This window comes from Argiope bruennichi, chromosome 2 (genome assembly GCF_947563725.1).
Source record: "Argiope bruennichi chromosome 2, qqArgBrue1.1, whole genome shotgun sequence".
Lineage (NCBI taxonomy): Eukaryota > Metazoa > Arthropoda > Arachnida > Araneae > Araneidae > Argiope > Argiope bruennichi.
In genome coordinates, this window is record NC_079152.1 from 15,140,052 (window position 1) to 15,162,371 (window position 22,320).

Genomic DNA, 22,320 nt, shown 5'->3' on the forward strand with positions numbered 1-22,320 from the left:
TCTAAAAATCTTTTCTCTCCTTTTTCTTTAGAACGCTCACGCACTCGCCTCGGTGAAGCTTGTAGTCAAAATCAATTGATTAACTTTTTAAATTTAAAAATAAATAAAATTATTTTTTTAACATGTCGCAATAATTGGAGTCAACCTCAACTACACGCAACCCTAATTACGACATATACAACGACATACGGATACAATATCTTACAGAATAGTATCATTATGGAGGATATTTAGCACTGTACAGAATCAGTTATACAATCGCATACGCAATGTAATACAACAGTATAAGTACAGAGTGGTTATAATTAAAATTCAATTTTCAAATGGTCATAAAAGGAACACTACTGGACCAAATGTTATCAAACTTGGCACTAGTTTAAAGGAGGTCATGGAAATTTCTTTTCTACGAAAAAAAGTTCAAAAACTCACCACCAGGGGTGAAATGGCATTGTATCAATATTGTTAAGCAAAATAAGACATGAAGATACCAGTATAAAATGTATTTAACCTTTCTGAAACGGGCTACGAAGCACTTTAAATGTGTGTTAACTCAAAAGCACTGTTTATGGTGATAATCTAAACAATTTGGCGAAACTGAAAGATGCGATACAAAGACATGTGCTTAACATTCCTCCTGATATGCCAAGAATTACTGTTTAGAATACAGTAATGTGATTTAACTTGCTTTCAGAAAACGGTGGGAGCCACATTGAACAGGTATTGTAAGATGTTTCAGAACATCCCTTTTCAAACCAATGTCTTCAAATCCTATTTTGTTTAACAATATTGCATATAGCACCCTTTCCCCTCTGGTAGTGAGTTTTTGAACTTTTTTTTTGGCGGAAATTTGTAGGCCTTTTTTAAACTATTACCAAGTTTTATAACATTTGGTCCAGTAGTTTTCTTATTATGAACATTTGAAAATGAAACTTTAATTTTAACCACCCTGTATTTTGAATAAATTAGTTTCATTACTTCCATTTTCTTAAATTTTCTGCGTAAGTTTAATTTTACTCCTGTCAATATTTATATGATTTATATATCCATTATTGATTTCACACCCAATACTTAAACCGAGAAAGTTTATAAATAAGATTAAGTAAAACTGGACGCCTTTTATTAGATTTTCATGTTTGACAACCAAGCCTGGCGTCTTGATTTCATTCCTATCATTCGTTGAATTCTCCTCAGTTTTAATTAAGGAGTTTTCCAGATTCAAGACGTTTGTTGTCCGACTGAAAGTTCGCTTCTCAGCGAAACACTTTGGAATGATTTATCGATTATTTTAAGTCTCGTTTACTCTGGCAATTAATTTGGAACAAATTTCGAAGCCGAATGCGGAAAACTATTGTTCGTGTCAAAAGCAATGCAAGAATGCCGATATGTTTACTCAATTTGTCTATAATTTTATAATATTTTACATCGATAAATATTGAAATGCATGATGTTAGAATAAATCGATTGGTTATTTTTCATTTCTCACTATTTCATATAAATAAATTTATAAAATACAATTTCATATTTATATTAGTGACGTGATCTTACCATTTTTGTTTTACAAAATGAATATTAAAACTACAGATTAATTTTTTTTATTTCGTTTGAGTTTTATAGAACAAAAGCACGATTTGTTCCATAAAATTATTCCATTCTGTATTCGAATTCAGTGTTAAAGTTTTTTTAATAATAATGATAAAATAAAATTAAGAAAGAGAAATACATAATACTGCTGAGGTATGGTTTAGAAATAATCTAGAGGAATTTACATTCTGGATATTATGCCAATTACAAGCAGAACGAAATGATAAGTATTATAAGACCAAAAGTCAAAATGTTGTAAAATGTAAGTGTAACACACACACACACACAAACACACACCGTTTTTTTTTAAAGTTTATTAAAGCTGCTTGTGTTACGTGATTGGTATCACGATATTACTTGTTTTTGTCTTCAAGTTAGCATTTAGTTATCTTCAAAATACGTACAGATTTTGCATGCAGTATTTATAAAACCTTTCCTTATAATGTATACAACAGATTTTTATTATTATTATTTTTAAAATATTCAAAACTTTTTAAAATATTGATTCACAGTTAAAATATAAAAACTATCCAAAAAAATGTTGTTAATTACTGATTTTCCATTGAAATTTTAACTCCAGAATTTTTTAGAATAGTACGTAATTCAACGAAAAATTGAAATAAATTGATGCAGTTTAATACAAAATAACATTCTTTTAACAAATTATAGAAACAGTAAGACATTGTTCTCTAATAGATTTTCTGATATATTATAAAATTCTATTCATTTTGTATTTAACTTCGTATGATAATTGTATGTGTTTTGGAATATTTTTATGTTTAGATACAAAATTTCATATAGATTACCAATTTTAAACTAATACCCCAAGCCAAGTTTCATTTATCTAGCATGTTGCATATTTGAGGTATTTTATTCACATTCTATATTATTTTATTCTTGAGATAATAAACATGCTAGAGGATTTCGTCCGATTTTTGATATTCTGCAACTGGAGAAACAGGAACACACGACAACTTTACTCCATCTTTGTTGTTTCGCTACTGAGATGTCATACTTACATTTAAAAATAAGAAAAACCTACACCTCGCCGACTGAATTTGTCCAAAATTCGGTAACTATTTAAAAAATTTTGATAAAATTCCTGCATGCTAGATTTCATCCATCTAGTTCGTCTGATTTTTAAATTATCGCAATCAAGGAGATATATAATTCCTAAAAGTTGCATTTTGGATTGAGAGATTCTGAAATGTCGATTTTCGTCAAAACCTTAAGATTGGGGTTTTTTGACAATTACAGTACTTTATTTACTCATGATAACAAAACTAATTTACTTATGGGACCTATATGTTAATAATTTAATACCAACTCTTTATTTTCGAACTCCACTAGCTATTGGAAAGTGGTACTTGTTTTATTGATAGTTAATTTCAATAAAAAACTATTTCTTTCAATTAAAGCTTATAGGAAACAGGAAAAAATAAAACCCAACAGCATAAATGAATTGATATTCTTTGGTTGAAGATACATAATAAAATTCTTCATCGACTGCAGATACTCCAATTCAATCAAATGGGATTTCCAAAAGAAAAGATTATTTATATGCACCATTTGGGCCCAAATTGTTTTGGGCTGTTTAATCAAGTTTCACAGTTTTCGAATACTTGAACAGAATGAATTTTGTCTTTTTTAAATAAAAATCTCAAGATTTCATCTGATGACTTATTATTTGTCAGACTTTTAAAACACGTAATACAGGGTGATTCAAAATGAAATATAGCGATTACAAACGGTTATAATTATTTAATGAAAAAGTATTTATCTATAAGATTAACAAATAATGCAGACGGAACTTCAAAATGTTGTATACATACGTCATAGATGTTCTATGTGACTTCCCTTGGTCACACGGACAATATCTAGGCAGTAGTCCATTTCACACCATACATTCTGTAGCATGTCTGCAGTCACCGACGCAAGCACATTACAAATGCGTACTTTGCTTCCCATGTTTCCCATGGGAGCACATACACATGTATGAGCTTCCGAAATACTTCCCATGCTTAAAACCATTGAACTCAAAGTACGCATTTGTAATGCGCTTGCTGACTGCATACATGCTACAGAATGTATGGTGTGAAATGGACTACTGCCTAGATATTGTCCGTGTGACCAAGGGAAGTCACATAGAACATCTATGACGTATGTATACAACATTTTGAAGTTCCGTCTGCATTATTTGTTAATCTTATAGATAAATACTTTTTCATTAAATAATTATAACCGTTTGTAATCGCTGTATTCATTTTGAATCAACCTAAATTGTAATACTATAAGTAATGTAAAATGAAATTTATTTTGTATTTTATAACTTTTTGAAAATTTCTATTTGTAGCTAAAATAAAGGAACTTTCCCATCGGTTTTTTAAAAAAAATCAGAACAAATCTTATTTCCTACATTTTTTCTTAGTCAATAGAGCAATAATTTATTTTTTATGACTTCTTTATAAAAAAGATTATTCATCTTACAGCGGTTAAAAAAATATACGATATTTCGCAGTAACATATTGCTAAAATTATCATTCCTTCTTTTTCTAAAAATAATGAAAAATAGCGGTACTTGAGAATTTTTTTTTAATCGCAATACACTTTAGATTTAACGGAGTTAAATATTCTTGGTGAAAACGAAAATGTTAAATCGTGAATTGAAAACGAAATTAATCTTATGTTATACGAAAATAGTATTAAAAATAAAATATGACAATTGAAAATTTACTGTGTTATGCTACGAGAAAATATTTAATGCGCTTATAATAAGAATAACGAAAGCCCTTCGCAAATGCATACTAGAGTCCCAAACACAATATAAGGATGCGAAGATATTCAAGTATATCTCTCCATTATTTCCCAAGTCAATTAAATTGAAGATTTTCTATAGATAATAATATCTTTATTTTTAGTCTATTTAAGGTGAAGCATAGAAATATAAATATTTTAGTAAAACAAAAAATTATAATAGTTGTTAAGCTTCTGCTAAAATTTTCATATTTATTGAAATTTTATCTTCATAAAATTTATCATCGTTCATAAAAAAATACATTTCTTGGTATTAAATATGTGATTTAAAAAAACCTTGCATTTCTGTTTCGAGCAAAAGTTAGCTACTTAAAATATAATACTTTTCCTTTTGATTTTTTTTCTAATTTGACTGGATTAAATTTAACTTCACTATTAACTCGAAAAATTGTGGGCGCTTCTGAAAAATAATTTCAGTTTTTTCAATTTTTATGAGCGACACAGAAAGACAAATTATCTTCCTAAAAGCGCAAGTTCCTTTTTTGTTATTTATTAAAAAATTTTTTCAGATAAATATTTGATACCATTTTATGAGAAACTAGGCGGTTAAAACGTGCATCAGATGAAAGCAATCTAATGTCAATAAAAATGAGAAATTTGTGTACTGAAGAGGAATTTTTACTCTTTTTGTTTTTATGTGGGGAAATGATAGAAAAAAAAAAGGTTGAAATCATTGAGGTAAATTTCTTCAGTTTAGCCATGATTTTTTTATAACAATTCAGAATTATGATTGTCTCTAAATGCTTGCTTACTTAAAAATAAAAGGAAAAACTTTAGCACCCGATCCTTGCATTGAAATTCATATCTGTGCTATAATTTAAATACGAAAAAGAAATATGTCCTGTTCTTTCATTTGAGCATATGAAATTGGCAGACGGTTTCATTATTAAATTAACAGTTTTGTGCCAAATTCCGAGTCATAATTTTGAGAGTAAAGTGCCGGTTGTTCCATCAACTCACATATATGTTTTTATGATATCCGAAAAATGAGAGAACACGGTGGCCTGGTGGTAAGGTCTCGGCTTTTGATCAGTAGGGTTTCAGGTTCGAGAACCGATTCCACCGAAGAACCGTCGTGTAAGGGGGTCGGTTGCACGTTAAATCCGTCATGCCAAACGTCCTCCCGTTGGTGTGGTGTGGCGTGGAGAGGGGGTGCCACTCAGGTGTCGTCCTCGTCATCTGAATACGGTTCAAAATGACGAGGTCCGTCCTCTAGTGTTGCTTTACAACGGGACGTTAATATAAATAAAACCGAAAAATGAGGAATTAAATGAATGAAATTTGAAACAATTTTATTACCATAATTATACGTTCGCATCAAATTTTGGATTAAGTTATAAAATGGCAGAATTCCAAAATGTATACTAGATTTTTTCCATTGTTTTATAAAACTTCAGACGAAATGTATCATATTGTACAAAAATGTGAATAAGCATATAGTGAATATTATATAATTACAAAAATGACATCATATTTGTTAGTATAATACTTATAATGCAAAGGCTACTTACTTCGCTTTCCTTAACACTGAAAATTTTGTAATTTGAAAAAATCTCATTAACTGATTAATTTTTCTACAAAAACTAATGACGATATATTTTCATATATCACCATTAGGTTTTGGAGAAAAATTGAAGTTAATGACAGTTTTTTTTCAAACTAATTCCAAAATTTTCGGCATAAGTAAAAAAAAAAAAAACTGAGAGACATATTTAACTTTCATTTTCTATTAATACTTCTCAAACGCTATAGAATATGACACATCACGAAATAATTATAAATAAATAATTATGATAATTAAAAAATATTATTGACGATAATTTTAATGTTTTGATCTCAAAATATCTTAAAAGCATGATTAAATGAAGTTATTTTAAGATATACACCTTCAAAAGTTTTTTTTCCATTTGCGTACCAAATTTCATTAAAATTTTGTTGAATTGATTTTGGTGTATCACATTCATTTTCTGAAGATATCAATGTCAATGAAAAATATACTCGCACATTTACTGTTAAAAATGGAAAAATGTTATGCACTCGCACATTTACAATTAAAAATGTAAAAGTGTTATGCACTCGCACATTTACTGTTAAAAATGTTATGCATTCGTACATTTGTTGTTAAAAATGTTATGCACTCGTACATTTGTTGTTAAAAATGTTATGCACTCGTACATTTGTTGTTAAAAATGTTATGCACTCGCACATTTACTATTAAAAATGTTATGCACTCACACATTTACTGTTAAAAATGTAAAAATGTTATGCACTCGCACATTTACTGTTAAAATTGTAAAAATGTTATGCACTTACACATTAATTCAACTAAATTAACTTGAAAAACCGCTGTTTTGGATATTTTAAACATAATTGTTTGAAATAAGCAAACTGTGGCTAAGTAGATACAGGGTTAATATAAAATTTCAAATATTGTTTTGAAGAATTTTACGATAAAAATTAAATAAATAATTCACCTTCAGTTGAAAATATCACTATTTCCTGTTCCATTTTTCTTTCTGCTATGTATTATTGAAACTTCTGTATTTTAAGTTCTATTTTATATAGATTAAAAACAAAAAGTGTTTTAGAATGTACGAAGTTTGAACTTTATGTTTAGTCCATAAAAATGAGGGTAAAACACTTACAATTTAGTAGAATACCAAATATTTCCAACTCCCCTTGATTCAATCTTTTCCCCAATCAGACCAAAATAAGAATGGCAATAAAACGCCCCCGTCTCTGAATCTCATGAAAGCTTATTGATGAAAAATAAAACAAAGATTAAGGCAAAGGGGGCGTTTAAATACACAGAGGAAAAAATTCTCTCAGCTCCATTAAGAGAATCAACAGCAACGAAATATAGGAAAGCATCTCTCTTACACATAAAAAAGGGATGTATTGGTGAATCGGAGCGTTTATCAGGGGGGTGGAGGTGAAAACGGAAATGATTGATCATCAGTCAAATGGCTAACAACAACCAGCAGCTGCGCCAGAGTTCTGATTTTTTTTCTTTTTCTTGCCTCCTTTGTTGAGAATAACAGGAATTACCCCGAGCAAGTTTTTCTGATGTTTTTGTGTTGTGTACATTTGTGCTCCATATTCTTTTCTTTCGCTCGGGAACCACTTAAAAGCTGCGTTTGGAATTCTTTTTTTTTTCTTCCTTTGTAGTGTTTATGTTGATTATTTTTTTTTATTCTAGTAATTGGCCTTGGTTATTACTTCGGTTCTTTTTATTTGTTCATTTTAGTTTTGGTTTCTTTTACTCCGTTGTTTTATATTTTCGGTATATGATACTACCGGCAAGGATATAAATGGCACGGGATGTAATTACGAATCATATGATAAAAAAAAAATACTGTTTTTTTCCCCCGATGTGAGAATTTGATGATACGACCGAAATAGATGACAGTATTATTTGTCTCATTCAACTTTTTAACGGAAGGTTTTTATTTTTATTTGTTTAGTATGTCTGTTACGATGAATTTTGAATTAACTTATTTTATTAAAAATCTTAAATTATATTTCTTCATAGTTAAGATGAGTTTAGTTTAGTTATATTAACGTCCCGTTGTAAAGCAACCCTAGGGCTATTTTGGGACGGACCTCATTTTGAACCGCGGTCAGATGACGAAGACGACACCTGAGCTGGCATCCCCTCTCCACACCACGCCACACCAGCGAGAGGACGTTTGGCCTTGACGGATTTAACGTGTAACAAACCCCCTTAAGCGGCGGTCCAACGACCTGCCACCTCACGGATTTGGTCAAGAATCTGACACCCGACCCACTGGGGCACCACACTCCCCCGTCGCCCGTGGTACGCCTGTAGCTTCCCGCAAAATGTTGGTAGATGGATAAACATCAAAGAGCCGGAAAATTTGTTTGGGCTATGGGGGGGGGGGGGAGGGGGTCAAAGAAACTGAGGGTTTTGAGGGGTCGAAAGGGGAACGCGTGCCGTCTGAAGATTTCTCCGGTCGTGGGTCCGCTGCCACAGACGGGAGTGACACCACGAAGGAAGGGTGACAGTTTTATGACCACATCTGTGAAGATCCTCCGGTCGTGGGACCGCGGCTTTACACGACGGTTCTTCGGTGGAATCGGGACTCGAACCTGAAACCCTACGCCTCACTAGACCTTATCACCCGGCCACCGCGGCCCTCATAGTTAAGATGAATAACTTAACTAAATTTTAATAAAATTTAATTAAATTTTAATAACTAACAAGAATTTTAATTTGAAAGTATTTAATTACTCCTCAATACATCTTTAATAAAAATTCTGAAAGCTGGGCTTTCGTCTCAAGCAACTTCGATAAAATAACTTTTTTAGTTTCTCATATACGTAATATATAGAAAGTGCAGTAATCCTTAAAAAATTCAAACTCGACATCCTGACGACTCTCCTCGTTTTAGACCTTCCGGAGTTCGAAAAACACATTTTTAGAAATTCTGTCTCTGACAAAAGTAACTCAAAAATGCTTTGAGCTCGACGGTTGTATAAATCTTTCATTTTCCAATCAACGTTTTAAAATCACTAATACTACTTTTAATATATTAATAATTTTTTAAATAATCTTTTTTCAAAAGATTATTAAAACATTGTAGTGAAGTGTATACTTTTTTGGTCTGGAAAAAAATACATTAAAATCGAATTTTCTTCTAACATGAAAATATTATTGCAATAAAGATGTATGCTTTATCTTTTATTCTATAGACATTGTAAACCTTTGTAGAAACATTATAAGGAAGAGTTAAACAGAATACTTCTTTAATAAAAGTGAATATAATTATGTTTATAACCTCAAAAGTGCTTACCTTAATAAAGATTAAAAAAAACAAACAATTGTCATACAGACGGAGAAAGAAATAAAAATTTCCTTTAAAAAAAAAACAAACAGAAAATTCAGTCTCCGGAATTTTTCAAAGCATTACAAAAGATAAATAAAATAGTTTTAACTGTCTTTGGTTGTTAAATAATACTATAAACCTTTTCTTATAAACAGCAGAATTCTTAATTTATTAAAATAAACAAGAAGTGCCACTAATGCAGAAAAAGTGATTTGACATTCGATTGTTATTAAAATGGCTTCAATGATGGAAAAAGTTGTGTACTATTTGGTTCTGTGAATTTAAATCGATATTATAAAATGTTAATTTTGGTTTTACATAAGGAACAGTGCGATTTGCCAAAGCCAATTGAAGACATTGATATACTCAAAGTTAAAATTACATATGCTGCGACTAATGTGAATTCGTCAATGAAAATACTGATGTATTAAAGATGTATGCGTTATTATCAAATGAGAACATGACGTGGTTTTGGGTTTCTGAAACCTTAAAATGCACGGACAGAAAAGTGGCAATTTATGGCTTTAGAAGCATCAATTTTTCGCTTTTAGGGTTACTAGAAAATGATGAAGAAGATTGCCACATTTGGTGACTTATCGTCAGCAAAATGTTCAATAACTTCGTGCGAATGCCCGCCATGTACCCGATTCTTCTGGCCAATAAAGGGTATGGGTTTTAAGATATTATCGCCTGAAGAAGAAAACGGGAATCAACACTAAACAGCGAGGTGAAGTATTGAAAAATCTGTATATAAGATTTTAGGATACAAAAAATCATCGCTTTTCTAAATATCGACGCATGCGTAATTTGATAATCACGTAATTGTTTCAAATCGGTTTAATGACTTAAATTAATTAAGAAAAGCAATGACTTAAAAATAATAATCTTCTGACATGTTAATTTGAAATTTGAGATATTTCAATTTTATATTTAATTTCATTATTTTACCTTTTCTTCCAAAGGTATTGCAAAACTTTGTAAAAACATTAGAAGGAAGAGTTAAAACAGAACATTTCTTTAAATAAAAGTGAATATAATTATGTTTATAACTTCAAAAGTGCTTACATTAAAGAAGATAGAAAGACATGTTTCATACGGATGGAGAAAGGAATAAAGATTTTATTTACAAAAAAGCATAGAAAATTCAGTCACCGTAACTTTTCAAAGTCATATGAATTCCAATTACACCAGTAGAAGATATTTTGGGCGCTACCATATGAATTTCTATTACATGAATAAAAATAAAACATTGCCTTTCCAAATCAGATTTGATCGAATTTGTACATTTTCAAAGTCTGCGAGATCTCTTTCATGATATATGAATGTAAAATTCAAAGACAACCCAAGCAGTTTATTCATCCTATTCGGTTGGATCTCTTGAATTTTTAATCTGTTTTATATTTGGATGAAATATTGTATTAAGGCTGACGGTCAAAAGACCAAGAACTGCATTTTCGATGTATAGTACTGTCAAAAATTATGAATTGGCTGGATTTTGATTAATTTTACTTTATGGTGGAATGCTGTTGTGAATTGATTCTAAAATATTTAAGAACGAATTAAAGAAAAACGATGAAAATAAATAGGAAATAGTTTTGAATATATTTAAAATGCCAAAAGATATATTTAAAATTGATTCGATTGGACCAAAACATATATTAAGTGATATTTAAAACCAAATGATATATTTAAAGTTATTTTATTAATAAATAAGCATGGATAGCAGTATTTTGAAGAACAGTTTTTATATTTTAAATTGGACTAGGAAATATTTTTTGAAGGATCTCACAAATTTAAGGAAAAAAAAATCTATATTTATGAAAAGAAAAATCAGTGAAAAAAGATAGAGCTCTTGCTTGATGATATACTTGTTTCTTCTAATTTTAACTTCATTTATTTCATTAAAAATTTTAAATTATATTTATAAGAAACATGATTTAAAATAATTCGAAATCCGTTTCAATAATATTCAGTTACACAATTTCTCTTCAACTGAGATTTGGCTTGAATCAAATAAACCCCTATAAAATAATGATAAAATAATAATTTCTAAAATGAAATTCGAATGTTCAAAAATCTCAAAAATTATCTTCTTATATCATTGCTTAGTAGTTTGAATAAAGTGAACATACCCGTGCTTTTTAAACGCCTGAATCGATACGACAATATCATCAAATCTATACAGTGTTTTTTTTAGTAAAATCTAAACGCTTATCAACAACTGATACATGTTAATGAATTGATTAATAATAGGGTTTTTGGAGTCTGCAACTGCAAGTATACTTTTCTGGACACTAACAAAATCTTGATTTTCAAGGTCATGGGATTTGATTTTTTGCTAAACTAATCAAAAGTATTCACTCAAACTCGTTTATCACAACTTAAGTGTACCAGTAGAAGTTATTGTTACGTTATACAAGTGTTATTACCCAAGAAAGTTTTTTTTTCTCGTCTGCATTCTTTAGATTATTCCTTTTTTAAATCTCTCAGACCAAATCGTCACTTATAAACTTGGTTGATAATTCCATTGTTATGACTAAGCATTTTAATCCACGATCAGCCATATAACGTTTTTAAACTGGGCATCATATTTAGAAAGATTTATTGACTGAAACATCAATTTAATTCAAATACATGTACTTACCTTTTCATTAAGATACGGTATATTCCAACATTTAATGAAATCCAAGAAACCTGTCCACTGGATTAATGAATACAAGCACAAGAGTTTATTGCTAAATTCCAAATAAAACTTTAATTCACTTCAATGTAGCCATCGATAAAGCTGAAAGTTCATATTTATCGATTGAGTATCATTCGATCAGTCATATTCTATGGCTTCCATATCGAAGGTCAGTCATCATCAGTCCAACCAGACACCAGCCTAAGAGAGTAATAATAACAAAATTATATAACATTAAATAATTACAAGATTAAAAGTTATTATAATTGTAAAGGCTAATATTACGTAATGTCTTATACAATGATTTTAAAATGAAATCAATTCTTTTACTATCAAAGATATTGTTCCATATCCAGTTTTTCAATCATTGCTAATTGCAGGTCTTCTTGCGTATAATCGTATTATCTCAAACTCTATAAATAACTTGAAGCCCTTTTGGATTATTCATTCAATTATTTTCCAATAATCACAGGAAGATATGTTACTTTTAACTGATTTGCATCTCTAGTCGTTTTTTATTTCCTAAATTATTTCCAAAATATCTGAATGTTGTGTGTGTTCGTGATATGAACATCTAGAATTTATCATCTGTCCATCAATTGACGAAGACATTCTTCAAGGCATGTTGATTCCAATTCTTTTCTCTCATTAATTTAAAAAATTTTCTTTTTGTGAGATTTCAAATGATAGAAAATTTCTATTCTGAACTGATTTTTTTTTTAAATTTGGCAATTGTCTTTTCGTAACAAAAAACTATAAATTCTCTTGTTATATTGTAAGCTAAATTAAAATATATATTAATCAATAATATAATGTATAAATTTCGAAAGTACCGTTGTGTCGATGTTAATTTTCAATTTTCTGTATGTAATGTTTTAATGTACATAATATGCTATAGAGGAACTGTGGCTGCAATATTTACTTTTAGGTGGGTTGTTGAAGGGGAAAAAATGATTAAGAAATGACATCGTTTTAATAATGGAACATATTGACTACACACTATTATGCTCTGCAAATATAATTTTCTGATTGTTATTTATAAAATGTAAAAAAAAAAAATCTTTTATAGATTCTTAATAAAATTGTTAAAACAGTATAAAATTAGAGTTCAGTTTAGTTATATTAATGTCCCGTTTTAAAGCCACACTAGGTCTATTTTGGAATGGACCACGTCATTTTGAACATTGGTCAGATGACGAAGACGACACCTGAGCTAGTATACCCTCTCCAAACTTACGCACCACACGAGTACGAGGACGTTTGGCCCCGGCGGATTTAACGTGCACCAGTCCCGATATTTAAACGACGGTTGTTCTGTGGAATCGGGTCCCGAGCTTGCATCCTTTCGGGTCCAAAGCTTAGACCTTACCATCAGCCACCGCGGTCCAGAAATAGAGAAGGATAGAATAGTTGCTATAATAATGTTGAACCACATTTCTCATATGAAGTTGTTCATCATTAGCAATAATACTGTTGAATAAAAAAGTATTCAGATTTAAAGGAGATCTGAAGGAAAAAAAATTCTATTTTATTCGGAAGGAGGGGAAAAAAATAACGATTGTATTTTGAAACAGATAGAAAACTCAGTCACTGAAAGTATTCGAAAACATATGAACTGCAGTTGGATCAACAGAAAATATTTTGGGGAAAATAATGCATAATCTTTGTTTTCAAAATCTTACTTGTTCGAATTTATGTAGGTTCAAACAAAGTATTTTTTTTATGATACATGAGTGTACGATGTCTCTCGGATAGAAGAAAACCAGTGCATTCTTTTTATGCCCTACAAATAGTTCTTTTCAATTTTTATGTCATATGAGCTTGGAATAAATCTCAATGCCTACTAATAAAGCTGTGCGTGCGTGCGTGAGAGTGTATCTATTGGCTCTCTACATTCCAGACAGTTTGATATGGAGCTTCAAAATTTAATCCATGTATACTTTGGAAATTGGAAATGCACACAACGGAGTACCATTTTTTGTAATTTTTAATTAGAATTTTAACACATTATATATTAAAGAATAATTAAAAGCCAAGAAAGCAAAATTATATATTTAGCTTTTATGCGATAATTTCCGATGTTATTATTGTACAAAATTGATTTTTATACCAACATTTGAAAATGTCTTTTCAATGATACCAGTGTAATTATAACTCGAATTTTTCCTGAATTTTTACAATTTTTTAGCCCCAATTTAAAGAATAAATATTGTATTCTTATTGTTGTTATATCATTGTTGAGTTGAAATTCAGATTGTTTGAAGTTTTCCTGAAATATTTAATCACACTTTTTCATCCATTGTGGAAAGCTTAGGAAAAAAGAATTCTATTTAATATTCTTGAAGTTTATATCTCTATTAATATTGTGTGTGATGTTTAATATCCTTGAAGTTTTTATCTGTGCTAATAAAGATAGGAGTTTGTATGATGAAAAATTATTTTTTTATCGATACCAGCTTTCAGCTGCAAAACGTTACCACAGTTTTGATTAAATAAAAATATTTTGTGCTTATATCAAAATAACATATTTTCTTATTGAAGTGGAGCTTAAGTAAATTTCTATAGTTGCCATGATATTTTGTCTTTATTTTTTCCTCAGTTTTCATGATGAAAGCATGGAGCTATAGTTTATTTTCCCATAATGATAAGTTTTTATTTAAAATATGCTGTTTATATGCTTTTTGGGTTACTTACAATTAAAGCTTAACTTCACAAGTAAGCAGTAATGAATTTTTATTTTCTCGCATATGTAGTATTCCGATGATGATTGTGTGTTAAAAGTGGCGTTACACTGATGAAAAGCTCATAATTAAAATAAAAGGATATAATTTAAATAATTGTCAAATGACTAGTCATTCAAAAAAAATCTGATGCGAATGTCTACTAGATGCAAATGAAACGAAAGATAAAGAAAATAGTTAAAAAAACCAGAACCAAAAATAAAAGTAGGTATAAATAGAAGGTACAATTAGAAGGCCTAATTGATTCAAGTAATTTTTTGCCAACGGATTCAAAACCCTCCGCGTTTTTGAATATACGTTAGGACGGGTTTAATTCGTCAAAATAGGGGTGAGAGGAAAGAGGAAAGAAAGAGATATTTACATTTAACAATAAAGAAAATCCCAGAAATGCGCATATCCTACCGTGTGTCACCTCTCTGTGAAATGGAATCGTCGAAAAATAGTCTAATTAGGATACTCAAGCGAAAATTAGATGACCATGGCAAGATGATTTTTTAAATCACGAAAGGATGCCATGAATACCCTATATTTAAGAAAACAAAAACAATTTCTACTGTCTTTTGAAAAAATATCGACAGCAATAACCACAATTAAAGAGAATCATTTAAAGACGCCGAAATAGATGTTTCATTTCTTGATCTGTATTAAGAGAAGTAAATAGAAAAATAAAAGAGTACCTTTTTCGCACGCACGTAAGTACGTACACGCCCACACAGACACAAACAGGATGCATTGGAGAATCCAAATGTTCATCGGAGGAAGCGAACTCAGAAATGATTCATCAACAACAAGTGGCTCAGAACTATGAGCAGCTGGGCTAGATTTCTAGCCATGATACTTACTCATTTTTATTTTTCTTCCCTTTTGATGGAAAATAACCAGACAAAATAACAGCAAGCAAAAAAAAAAAAAAAAAAAAAAAAACAATGTTTCAGTACCTTTGCACGGATTTTTTTTATTTAGTTCGAGAATTACTTAAAAGATACTTTGAAATTACTTTTTGTTGTACTGTTCAAGATTATTATTTATTTTTGGTTAAACTTCAAATTTTTTTCATATATTTTTTGTTTTAACATTTATAGAATAGTAATATCAAGTTTGGAGGAAACGGCATTTGGTTGATGGGAAGTTTCTATTTGAATAATGAGCAATTGCGAATCATCCGGCTTCAGGTCATATTTTTAAAAATCAGTGCTTTTTTATGCCTGCTTACTGCTTGATAATCATCATACGAAATCAGGATGATTCGGTGGTGCCCCGTTTAGGTAATTATTTTTCGGACGATATCAAAGGAAAGAGAGGTATATTATATATAAAGATTTAAGAATATTATTTTTTTCTTTTTCATAGATAAAAAGAAAATATTGTAATTAATAAAACTTTTAACACGAGATTTCGAAGAATCTTTATATTTCAGATCTCACTAAATTCGAAAAACAAGCTTTTGGAATTATGCATGCCTATGAGGACGATAATTCAAAATCTTTATAAGACAACAGAATAAAATTTTATATGTATTCACTACCAAATTTGTCGATGTATATCAAATTCTGTGCAATATATATTCACAAGAAGTTTGCACGTCGCTCTGTACGAGCGCAAGTGAAGAGAATAACAACAAAACAGAAAGAACTTTGTCATGTGTATTTAGCACCGAATTTGTGGATTTCCATCAAATTTTCAACAATATACATGCATAGAAAGTTTGCAGGTTTCTCTGTAAAAACCCAAGTGAAGAGCATTACAACAAAACAGAAAGAACTTGGCACCGAATTTGTGGATTTCTTTCAAATTTTGAACAATATTCATGTATAGAAAGTTTGCACATCTCTCTGTAAAAGACCAAATGAAGAGCATTACAAAAAAATAGAAAGAACTTTGGCATGTATATTTAACACCAAATTTGTAGATTTCTTTTGAATAGTACAGATCTACAGGAAGTTGCTTGTCTCTTTGTAAGAACGCAAGTGAAGAGTATCACAGCAAAATAGAAACAACTTTGGCATGTATATTTAACACCAAATTTGTAGATTTCTATCAAATTTTGAACAACATGCATCTATAGAAAGTTTACACATCTCTCTGTAAAAACCCAAGTGAAGATTATAACAGCAAAACAGAAAGAACTGAGCAGACAAAATTGGCACACATATTTTGAATCTACAGTATAGATCCAGTATGAAATTCCAAACCAAGTCTGGCAAGGGATTGTTCGTTTTTTAGTCTGTATATTTGCATACATATAAACAAGAAAAATTGTAATTGTAATTCTTTATGGTTTAGAGGAATAAAATATAGTATATGATCTTGTTTCTAAGGACATTGTCCCCTATCAAATTTCAATCCATATTGGCTGACAAATAAAGCTTCCAAAATGCGCATTCATTTTTTTTAAATTCTGCAACGAAGCACAAAATGTTCATATGTGGGACTCTGAAAATAAAAAACTGTTTGTTCGTGATATTAACGACCTTGCTGAATATCTTAAAGTTTTATCCCGAGGAAAAGTATTCATTAGACAAAATTTTACAGAAAGTTAACGATATTCAATTCATAACAAATACTGCATTGTCAAGTCATAAGAAAATCAAGGATATAACTATGTAAAACAATATTTAATTGTCAAGAAGACCAGGAGTTTCAAAAGTCATTTTAAAGTACGTTTTTTAATCGCAATTTGAATTGTAGACATTTTAAATAATTACAAACATATCTTGTTTAAAAATATTTCACTTTCATATTTCTTTTTGTTAGAACGAATAGTTAGAACGATTCAAATATCCTTGGAATATATTTTCTGTTTTATTCTCTTTAATATCACATATTTCTCTATACTAGCACAAAATTTAATGATATGAACAATTAGAACATTTTTCAGCAAAAAATAAAAAAAAATAATCCGACGTGAAATTGAAATTACACTACATAGAATTCTGAACATTTAGATAAAAAAATAAAGAAGCATTATATCTCTAGGTATTTTTTTCTTTATATAAAACCATATTATCAGTTTCTAGTTAAACTTCACTTTTAAACTCGTATTTTATTCTCACCTTTTCCCTTTACTCCAATGTAATAAAACTATTTTCAGTTGTCTTAAAAACATCTTGTGTTATATTTTTATATACACTATAATATATATTTCTAATATTATGATTTTGTAGCTTGCCTTATATTAGAAAAGATAGCCTAGCTTCAATAAAATATTTCTTTCGAAATTGAACTTTCTTGAGAATTTAAAAGATCTAGATTAATGCAAAATAAACAGCATTTGGCTGTCTGGGAATTTAAAGATGTCATATGTTCATATATGTTATAGAAAACTCATCAGCTACAGCTATCCAAATACTATTAAAATTGACTTCAAAAGGAAAGTTTATTCTTATGTGTTATTTTTTCATTTATTTAGAACTTTGTCAATTGTTTTATTTGTTCATATGATTTGAAAATTCCCAGAATTTCAGGTTTTGTTTCAAATTTTTTTGTTTATTTGAATGAAGTCGGAGAGGCTTCAAAATTCTTCTTTGCAAACCAGTTTTATATAAGTATTTCAAATATATAAAGTGAAATTATTCCTTTTTTATTTTATTTTACAGCTTTGTTATTGAAATAAAATTACTTTTCCAAGAAAAATTGACAGAAGATAAACCGAAAAAAAAAAACTGAGTATTTTTAGTTTTAACCGAAACTATATATATATAATTATTTTCTACACTTTTTTTTCTTCATTATCGATTGACACAGTGTTATTGAAAAGGAAATAAGAATGGATTCTAAATAATATATTGAAAAATTTTCCATAACAGGTTTATATTTTACTCATTTTGACAAAATAACAATTAAGAATAGTGGAAAACTTGTACCAATATCGGTATTTGCGGTACATGGCAGATAGGAACTTTTAATGTGGTAATGATCACACACACACACAGATATTTTAGTCTACAAAGACATCTCTATGAATCTAACTGCAATCCAGAAGCATTCTTAATATATATAAACGACACTTTTATGGAGATCGAAAAAAATCTTAGTTATAGTTAACTAAACATCTTAGTTATTGAAACCCAGAGGGAATGATAAACCCCAAACTTTCTCTGATGCTCTCTAATAAAGGCACTCTTCCAGAAAATGCCTTGCATAGTTGCAACAGTTATGATATATTATCCTTTGGATTGAATATAACATTTTCATTGGATCTATAGTTCATCCTTGGCGAGTTTTTTGGCGATTAATCCCTGGCATATGGTTAATAGTGTACGAAAATCGAATTTGTGTTATAGACACATTTTTCCAAATTGAGTGTGACAAAAATTTTACGTGGGACTAAACATTTAATCACAAAATCCGATACCAAAATGAATATATTTAAGCCATTGCGTCTTTGAGTAATCACATTGACATGAAGACCGACAGAATGCAAAACTCTCATTGGCTTTGGACCAAAATTTGAAAGGTATCTAGACTATAGATGTTAATTCTGTGTATCGAATTTTATCTCTCTAGCTTCCTTTGTTTTGTACTTATTGTGTTAAATTATATTCAAACAGTCAGATAAAATTCTTCTGAGCGGAGTTTGCTCAAGATTGCACAAAATTTGTACATTTCTTTTCAGACAGACGGCCTGTACAGCTACAAACCGACAGATGGTCAATCCCTTATTGGATTTTGCCATCTGGCTCTTTCCGTTATCGTGTTAACTTATATTCGAACAGTTGTTGTTGTTGTTTCTTATGGCACTTGCCATGGGCAGGCCCGCTGTTCGAAGACAGCGATTTTAAGCCGGTGGGGGAGCGTCTCTTGTTTTTATAGTAGTGCCAACTAGGGCCAAGAGTATGACTTCACTACTCACGCATCACTCATTCGCTTGCACAACCACCTTTTTACAGGAGGGCTCATTCACACATCTCACAGATAGAACAACGGAAGAACAACCATGTCCAAACCGGGACTCAAACCCACGGGAAGACGCGCTACCCCTATGCCAGGACGTCGGCATATTCGAACAGTTGGGAAAACAGGTTTCATCTGAACGGAGTTTGTTCAAAATGTGATAGATACTTACATATTTAATTTAAAAACAGTATACCAAATTCCATCGGTCTAGATCCAAGCGTTTTTGAGTTATCTTTGTCACAGACAGACAGATTTTCCAAGACCTTTTATTTCGAATTCAGGCGAGGTCTAAAATGCGGAGATTCGTCAAAATCTCGAGCCAAATTGTTTTAAGTTTACCATAAATTCTATAAACTATATATACGAAAAAGTAAAAGATAGCAAATAATAACAAACAGGGTACACAAGACAATTAACGATAAAATAAAAAAATCACAAACGCAACATTGAAAAAACAAATTACAACTCACATTAGAATACACATAAAAATATGAGGCAAAACACTGCACAGAAAAATTACCTACTGTTATTTCTTTTACTTTTAATGAATGGAGAAAAGAAATGGTGTGGACAAAGACATCGGCACTAGAAATCTGTTTCAGCTGCTGGAAGCTGGTAGCAGTATTGCTGATGATTGATCATTTCTTTGTTCATCTCCACCATTTGACAGACGCTCCGATTCATCAATACATTCATTCTTTCTTTGTGTAAGAGAGAGGATGTTTTATTTTTCTCATCTGTTAACTCTTAATAGAACTGAACAAAAAGAATCCATATCTTGATGACTTTAAATTTTCCTGTCTCTATCGTTGGTTCTGATAGTATAGCTTTTGATTTTATTAATCAAGGATTGAATGAAAAAGATATAATATAGATTTGAGCTAAAAGCAAAACTTTATCAAGTTAAATGTATAATAAGTTGAAATTTTCAAATAATAATATTGAAATATAAGAGTTCATGAATTTATAATTTTTGTTGAAACGCGAACACCAAGAGATTCTGGACCTGCATTTCCTTAAAAGGTGATGACAGAACCTTTATGACTCTGAAATATAAGTAATGGTCGTCTTCAAAAAAAAATCTTGATTGAAACGCTTAATAAAACGATGATTTATTATTAATGATGCGTGTAAAAGCTGAAGAGATAGACTTAGATGTCATTTTATCACATGCCATTTCAGCAAATAATACTGAAAACTAGAAACTATAGGATTCAAATCCATTGTATCTGGTCCATGGATACGAAGTGAAAACAGCATTAAATAACATGCTTCCACTCCAGCTAGAATGCAAAACTAATTATGTAGCCCATCTTGCTTAAAGGAACAGAAAAAGTTCAGCTAATTATCGGCTTGGTAAGACTAGCATACCAAGAAGGATAGAGTTCGGTCTAATGCTACAATCAAAGCCAATTGTCAAAGAAATAGTACGAGTTGCATGAAATTTTCAAAAAAGTAGTACGAGTTGCATGAAATTTTCAAAAAAGTAGTACGAGTTGCATGAAATTTTCAAAAAAGTAGTATGAATCCATGAAATTGTCAAAAAAGTAGTATGAATCCATGAAATTGTCAAAAAAGTAGTATGAATGGATAAAAACTACACTTAAATCTTCAAGTGGCACATGTTATAGACGTCTTGACAACCCAGAGTATGAGAAAAAACGATGCAGTTAATGTGCTTTGAATGATATTTTATATAAACTTTCAAGACATTTAGAAAAGTGAAATTGAATACACCAATGTCGATGAAACAAACCAAAAAAAAAAGTCCATCTAGGAACAAGTTTCTGATGGTAAAGGGTCTCGTCACACGATCGAAACAGATTTGAACATCCCTAAAGAAAGTTGTATTTCCAAGGAAGGAATAATACCATATTTAAAAGGAATAGAAATTTTCCACTTATTAATGTTCTTTAAATTGAAATTACGAAATTACCAAGTGTGGTGAACATTTTCTATTCCTTTATTTAATTAGTTTTCTTTAAACTATCCAATATTTATTGACAGCATTGTGCAGAATTATATGTTTTTTAAAAATGCAGGATCCTAGAAGTAATGCATAACCTTAACCATGATTTACGTCATTAGGTGGGCTACAGTAAACGTTTCTGTGTTTTTTTTTAAATTTTACATTTTGAAATAAATCAGATTAATTTCTGAAGCAGACTATTTTTTGTGGCAATATCTAGGATGTAAAGAGGAATATACGGATAGTTTTCTATCTCTTCTCCTTGTACAAACTTGGAGAAAAGGTAGTAAACACCAATCGAAATCGGAATCGCATAGGAAAGCAGGATTCCAAATGAACAGATAATATTGCAAGCTAGATCTCGAGGTTTGAATGAGACGATTGAATGAGATAATGATGAATCATTTCACTAAAGCCGAGTTCTTGTTACACTTTCTCCAATATTCATTTTTTGAAAATATTGGCTTATACATATTTTTTGTTGAAAAATGTGCCTTAAGACTGCTTTCTATAATGTATTCTTGATTTGCTTTCATTACTTTGGAACTTTACTTTCTTGTGTGATTATGCTTCCTATTGATGCAGTCTACATTCCCTCCAAATTTGTACGTGGAGTTCAGAAACACTGTATATATATTTCCTCTTTACATTCATATATATAAATCTATGTTATTTACATAAAATTATTTTAAGAAGGTTTATATTGTTTAAAAAAATCACTATTATTCCTGTTTAAAATAAGTAAATATAATAAAATGAAAAATAAAGTAGTTAAATATATATAAATAA